The sequence below is a fragment of the Rhipicephalus sanguineus genome, chromosome 5 (genome assembly GCF_013339695.2).
Source record: "Rhipicephalus sanguineus isolate Rsan-2018 chromosome 5, BIME_Rsan_1.4, whole genome shotgun sequence".
Lineage (NCBI taxonomy): Eukaryota > Metazoa > Arthropoda > Arachnida > Ixodida > Ixodidae > Rhipicephalus > Rhipicephalus sanguineus.
The window spans coordinates 200899774-200905913 of record NC_051180.1 but is presented as its reverse complement, the minus strand read 5'-3'; the positions used below and the strand labels follow the sequence as shown (position 1 = coordinate 200905913).

The window sequence follows — 6140 nt, the reverse complement described above, 5'->3', positions numbered from 1 at the left end:
CGAAAGAACTGCTGGCATCCACGAATTCGTGGATGTAGGCGACCGTTGTACCAATGTTGAGATGCCTATATTCGTGGCTGAAGTTTGTCAGCACTACCTTAGCTTTGCCATGACGCAGCTCGGCTATGCCTCTTGCGACGCAAATCTGACGGTTCAGAAGTAGGTGCTGATCGCCCTCGATGACACCTTCAAGGTCTGCGGGTTCTTGAGTTCCGACGGAAATGATGATGCTGGAGAGAGGCGGAATGGTGACGTGTTCTTCTATCACATTCAACACGGGGTTTCCTGGCGTCGTGTGTGGCGGCAGCGCTTTTTCTGAGGTTAGTGTTATTGACTCAGATCTCAGATCGATGACGGCGCCGTGGTGGCTTAGGAAGTCCATCCCAAGTATCACATCCCTGGAGCAATGCTGTAAGATTACAAAGCTCGCAGGATAAGTCCGGTTATTGATGGTGACTCTTGCGGTGCAGACTCCAGCCGGAGTTATTAGATGGCCCCCAGCGGTCCGGATTTCGGGCCCTTGCCAAGCGGTCCTAACTTTCTTCAATCTTTTGGCGAATGGTCCACTGACGACGGAATAGTCGGCTCCAGTGTCGACGAGAGCGGTGACGTTGTGGCCGTCGAATAGTACGTCGAGGTCGCTAATCCGTCGTCTTGCGTTGCGGTTAAATCGCGGCGTCGGGTCACGGCTAGGTCGGCTTGTCCCGCTGCTTGTACGTCGCGTCGACAGGTCTTCTTCAGGGACCGAGGTTTCGTCGTCAGGGCTTCGTCTGCTTCGCGTCGTGTTCGGCAGGTCTCGTCGCGTAGTCGTCGTCGGCGGCCGCGGAGGATCTTCGGCATTTCGTCGCACAGCAACCGCACCTCCATCGGTTGCTGCCCTTAGTTTCCCGGATACGGGCTAGGCGACCGGCCCCGGTTTGGGCCAGTGTGCTGCCGACGGTGCGGTGACATGTAGCGGCCGGGCGACGGCGAGCGGGAAGGTCGTCGTTCTTGCCACTGTGTTCCGGTCAGGTAGTCGTCGATGTCGCGAGGCCTTTCGCCTGGCTGCGGGCGCGGCGCGTTGACGGCGAATCCGCGTAGTCCCATCTGTCGGTACTGGCAGCGGCGGTACGTGTGGCCGGCCTCCCCGCAGTGGTAGCAGAGCGGGCGGTTGTCGGGGGCACGCCAGACATCGGTCTTCCTCGGGGTGTTGCGCTGGCCGACAGGTGGTCGGTAGGGCGTCGGTGGCGGCGGCGGCGTCTGGCGACGGTACTGCGGCGGTGTGGCGTCTTGGCGCGGGCGTGGAGGAGGAGCATGACGGCGGGCTGCAGCAGCATAGCTCATAGCTTGCGGCTGCGGCTCTGCTAGCTGAGGCGCGCCGAGTGAATGCTGGATCTCCTGGCGCACGACGTTGGCGATGGACTCTACTTGAGGTTGCGACGAAGGTAGAATTTTTCGCAGCTCTTCTTGCACGATTGCTCGAATCGTCTCACGCAGGTCGGCGGGTCCTAGGGCTTGAACGTCGGCGTAGCTTGTAGCCGAGAAGCTGCGGTTGTATTGCCGCGTTCGCATCTCAAGCGTTTTCTCGATCGTGGAAGCCTCCTTAGAGTCGTCTTCTTCGCGGCTTGGGCTTGGGTCAGCGCTCCGCGGTGGCGTCCGGATCATGAAGCAGCACCTCCACCAGATGTCACGTGGTCGTGACGTCGACGAAGACAGCAGTCGGCGTTTGCAGGATGAAACTGTTTATTTGGCCGAACTTGTGGCCGGAAAATGAGAACTGGAACTACAGCAATATACGCTGTACAATGATAGCGGCGAACAGGGCGTCGTTCGTCGATCAACTGACAAGCAGTCAAGCGCGTCGGCTTTTATACAGGCGCTATCGAACTTTCCAGCGATATCGCTGGTGGCGGCGTAATCACTAGACAAAACTGGAACATTCGCGTGCGGGGCGCAATCTTAACAAACCGATCTACTACAATCGCGACGCTTCTAGAACACTACTTCGCCGACAGCGTCGAGCGTTGATAACCGTCCCTGCCGGTCAAACCCGAATACATCAAAACAAGACAAGAAGTGGGCGTGGCAGTATGCAGTCAGGTCCAAGCAAAACAAGTCACTCATACACGTCGAAAGCTTTCAACCCGTACGTGTGTAATCAGTCTGAAAGCTGACAAATATGTGCATATAACTGAACACCGAGATCGCTGAAAGAATGTTGCTCTCGTTGTGTAGCAGCGTCCGAGTTTTAACAGCATAGCTTTAGGAGAAGGGTCTTATCGTTCCGTTAGTTATGCGGCGCTTGCCAGGTTGTGTTGATCTTTGAGTGCATGATGTGGAGTCGGAAACGAAACGTGCGCAATGTAGTTTTGATTAATCTTTTACGTAAACAATCGCGGATGCGTACAGTTCTGCATCTTTCTCGCTCTGCGATGTTACCTTGAACGCGTTACAAATAAGGAATATGGCGTTGTTACAGGGCAGGCACGAATTTCTCGGCTAAATTCTCGGCCATGAAGCTATACTATAGGTATTAGGTATTCAGGTAATAGGTGGAAGGAAATACTTCAGGCTCCTTTTGTTCCTCGATATAGTTCAGTTACACAGTTTCTACAGCTAGAATTTCTTCGCGCTAGTAGTAATCGGACTGCTGAGTATGCAGCGTAGATGAATGCCAAAGAAACAGAGATATAAGGCGAGTGCTTACAGATTCTAGAAGCACAATTCTAAGAAAATAAGCTTTAGGCATGCAGTGTACATCTTTGTTGGTGTTCGCACAGAACACTAAACAACTGCTCGGCTGTAAGCACAATCTCTGTATCACATAGACATGTCGATAGAACTTGAGCACTCTATTGCAAGCAAACACTCACGAAATCAAACTGTGGGGCATGATGTGAACCTGTGCCAATGCTGGATAAATAAAGGTCATATATATATTGCATACTTGTTATTGTGTTATTTACTTTTTCAATATATTTGGGCTTGGGAGCTCAAGTATGTATTCTCCCTGCTACTTTTAGAAGCTCCGTCTTGAAATACTGCCACATGCGCTCCTTTCTTTCTATGTTTTATGTTATTGGCCAATTGCACGTGTAGTTACTGCGTTGCGCAAACCGCGCAAGAATGTCTGGGAACATTCCAGATTATTTTAGGATCTTCTGTTAGGCTGGAGCGTGCAATTGCAAACAGCTCAGTTTATTGTCGAACTAACGCAGCCACCAGTGATAGTGCTCGAATGTTCGATGCAACAAGTATAAATGCCGACGCGCCTTGCCACAGATCATTTTATCGACGGCCGACGCCTGTTCACCGCTATCAGTGTGCAGTGTGTATTGCTCTAGTTTGACTTTTCGTTTCCCGGCCACAAGTTCGGCCTAATAAGAAGTTTCATCTTGGACACACCGACTGCTGCTTTCGTCGACGTCACGACCGCGTGACAATACGTAAAATCTTGTAGTGTGGCTGTGAATAAGTCAAAGTTCATGTATGTTTTAAATTACCTCTACGATTTCCTAGGTTTCTTTCGTGACAGTAGTTCACAGACTTTCACTTCATAGTGGTAGGTGCTACAACTGTGACATGTTAATTTAATCAAACAGCACACGTAGGTGTGTTCAAATTTGGGACGTTTCTCTGCTATGTAAAAAAGAAAACACTACTATACTCACTGAACACAATCTCACTCATCACGACAACGTAAACGTGCTTGGTGAAGCTGTGCTGGAAGAAGTGCTCGTCACACTTATAATTTGTTTATTAGCTGTAAATAATTTGAAGGAGCCCATTGAACATATGTGCAAAGGCTAATGTAATTGATCTAAACACAGTTAGTTAAGGCAAAGCAGTTTTGAGCATAGTTTGTAAACTGTCTTATAAGGCACAACTAAATGTTGCATTTACGTTGCGCGGTAGCTGTATTTTCGATGGAGGCGAAAATGTTTGAGGCCCGTGTACTTAGGTTTAGGTGCACGTCAAAGAACCCCAGGTGGTCGAAATTTCCGGAGCCCTCACTACGGCGTATCGTGATTTTGGGACGTTAAAACCCAGATATTATTAGATGTTGGAAAGACTGTTAATTCCCCTCACTGCCGTGATGTTTGTTTTGTAATGTGATTTATAATTAAAAAAAAAAACTGACCCTACGTTTCGAGACCCGTTTGGTCTCTTAGCTTTTTTTTCAATTAAGAAGACTAATGATTAAATGTGGCTGGAGAGTCTTTATTCTTATAATCTTGCCCAGCCAGACAGACTTCTATATATTTACCCTTGAATGTATAATTTCTGATGATTCACATGCAAACCATCATATGATTATGAGTCATACAGTAGTGGGCAACTCTAGATTGATTCTAACTGACTGGAGTTAAACGCAGTTTAGCCTTGAAGAAGACAAGACTGCTTGTCGAAACATTTGCTCCAGCGACACCTCTTGTTCACAAATTTTTCGTCTCTTCAAGCTTCCGTCATTCCCTGCACTTCAGACGCAGATCTAAGCACACGAGTGTCTTTGCATTTCGCCCCCAATGAAATGTGACCACCGTGGCTGGGTATGAAACCTGCGTCGAGCTCAGCAGTGCCAGGTAACGTAACGAATGCACGGAGCTAGTGCTCAATTTCAATGCTATTGCGCTGTAGATTGCATGACAAAGTAGACAGCTAATACTTGTGGACGATTGTAGGCACACCTCCATGAGATGCCTGGTAAACCATTCACAAATACAGCATTGCAAGCGTGAGGTTCAAGATGACCTGTTGTAGCAGACGTTCACATGTTTCGCCGCACTTGCAGAGTGGACATTCGGGGGTAGTCACCCTGTCGTTGCCTGGCAATCCTGGAAAAACAAGTGATGACATCACCAGTTATAGATAAGCATAATCAATGAAATATTAAATTTTGCAGAAGTAAACATATAAACATAGTGAACAAAAACAGCGGTTTGTTATACATATATGTAAACGTACCTTATAATGCATGTTGTATCACTCGGGCTAGCTTCTTTGCAAGGCGTGTCATGTAACAGGTGCCTTGCTCATTGCACACAGCTGTTTCCTTGTCAGGCCAGGAGGCTACAGCAGAAAAAAAAATATTTCTGATTATAGTGACGGTTTTTTATCAGATTAAAGTGAAAGTACACTCATAATTATGTGAAGCTTTTGTTACACTAAATGTGTAGTAAAGATAACCTAAACTGACAGCAGGAGAAATGAGACCACTAAACCTGGCTTCTCAAATGCGATCCGGCAAACTATAACTCATATGTTTTTTACACTGATATACGGGCTAGTTACGAAGATACTTGCGAGGCGTTGGTGATGCAATTGCCTCCCTTTATTTATTGCAGTGGCCTGGTTAATGTTAACCGAACGATTAACTCAGCAACACGCTCCCACGTGAAGCCACGCCGCAAGGAACGCACGTTTTCTCAACGACAGAGTATGACGTTGAAAAATTGAATATTGCAGTGCGTCGCCTCCGTGTGACACCCACACAAAGCCATTGGTTAAAAAAAACTGAAGCAATGGGTTTTTACTCACCGGTCCGTATATTCTCGGGCTTGAAACGAGTGTCATCCGGTGAAAGCTTCAACGGTCCCTTCGTTCCCCTGAAGTCAGCTGAATGCACTTCGCGAAATGATTTTAACGAGTCAAAACGAGCAGAACAAAAGCGAGTGTGTCCGTCGGCAGTGGCTCGAAACGTTTACAGCGAAACGAAACAGCGCGAGACTCATCCCAAAGTACCGCGAACCGTTACCTGTCGTTGCGCCGCCGTATATTTTGAAATGAAGATAATGATGCCGATAGGCTGCTGACAACTATGAGTCTGTTGGAGCAAAAACGATTAGAAAAGATTGGTGTCGTGATACCTAGCAAGGCAAGGCCACTTCGTATAAACAGCAATTTGTTTATTGAAGTGTAACAGTAAGCAAACAACTAAACTTCCTTATTTCAAGAATATTTTAATTTGAAGTTTGGGCCCGACGAGGGCGCCCCTACATAAAATGTCAAATAGCGCGAATGGCGGCCACCACAACGTCGCCATGTTATCCTAACGCAGAGGTTAGTAGATCCACTCCCGGTGTTTGACGCCGGAACTCGCCGCGGTCGATTTTTTCGCCCTCTGCGGCAATCGCTGGAACTTGAGACTTTCGGGGGCCTGG

The 6140-nt window shown here is 48.1% G+C and overlaps 1 long non-coding RNA gene across 1 annotated transcript; it reads right to left on the bottom strand.

Moving 5' to 3' along the window:
• Positions 1 to 4702: 4702 nt before the first annotated feature.
• LOC125758582 (uncharacterized) lies at positions 4703 to 5561 on the bottom strand. The gene is made up of 3 exons (XR_007416241.1): positions 5518 to 5561; positions 4945 to 5049; positions 4703 to 4814 (listed from the first exon to the last, which is right to left on the bottom strand). It is a non-coding gene; the product is annotated as an uncharacterized LOC125758582 (long non-coding RNA).
• Between the last annotated feature and the right edge of the window lie 579 nt (positions 5562 to 6140).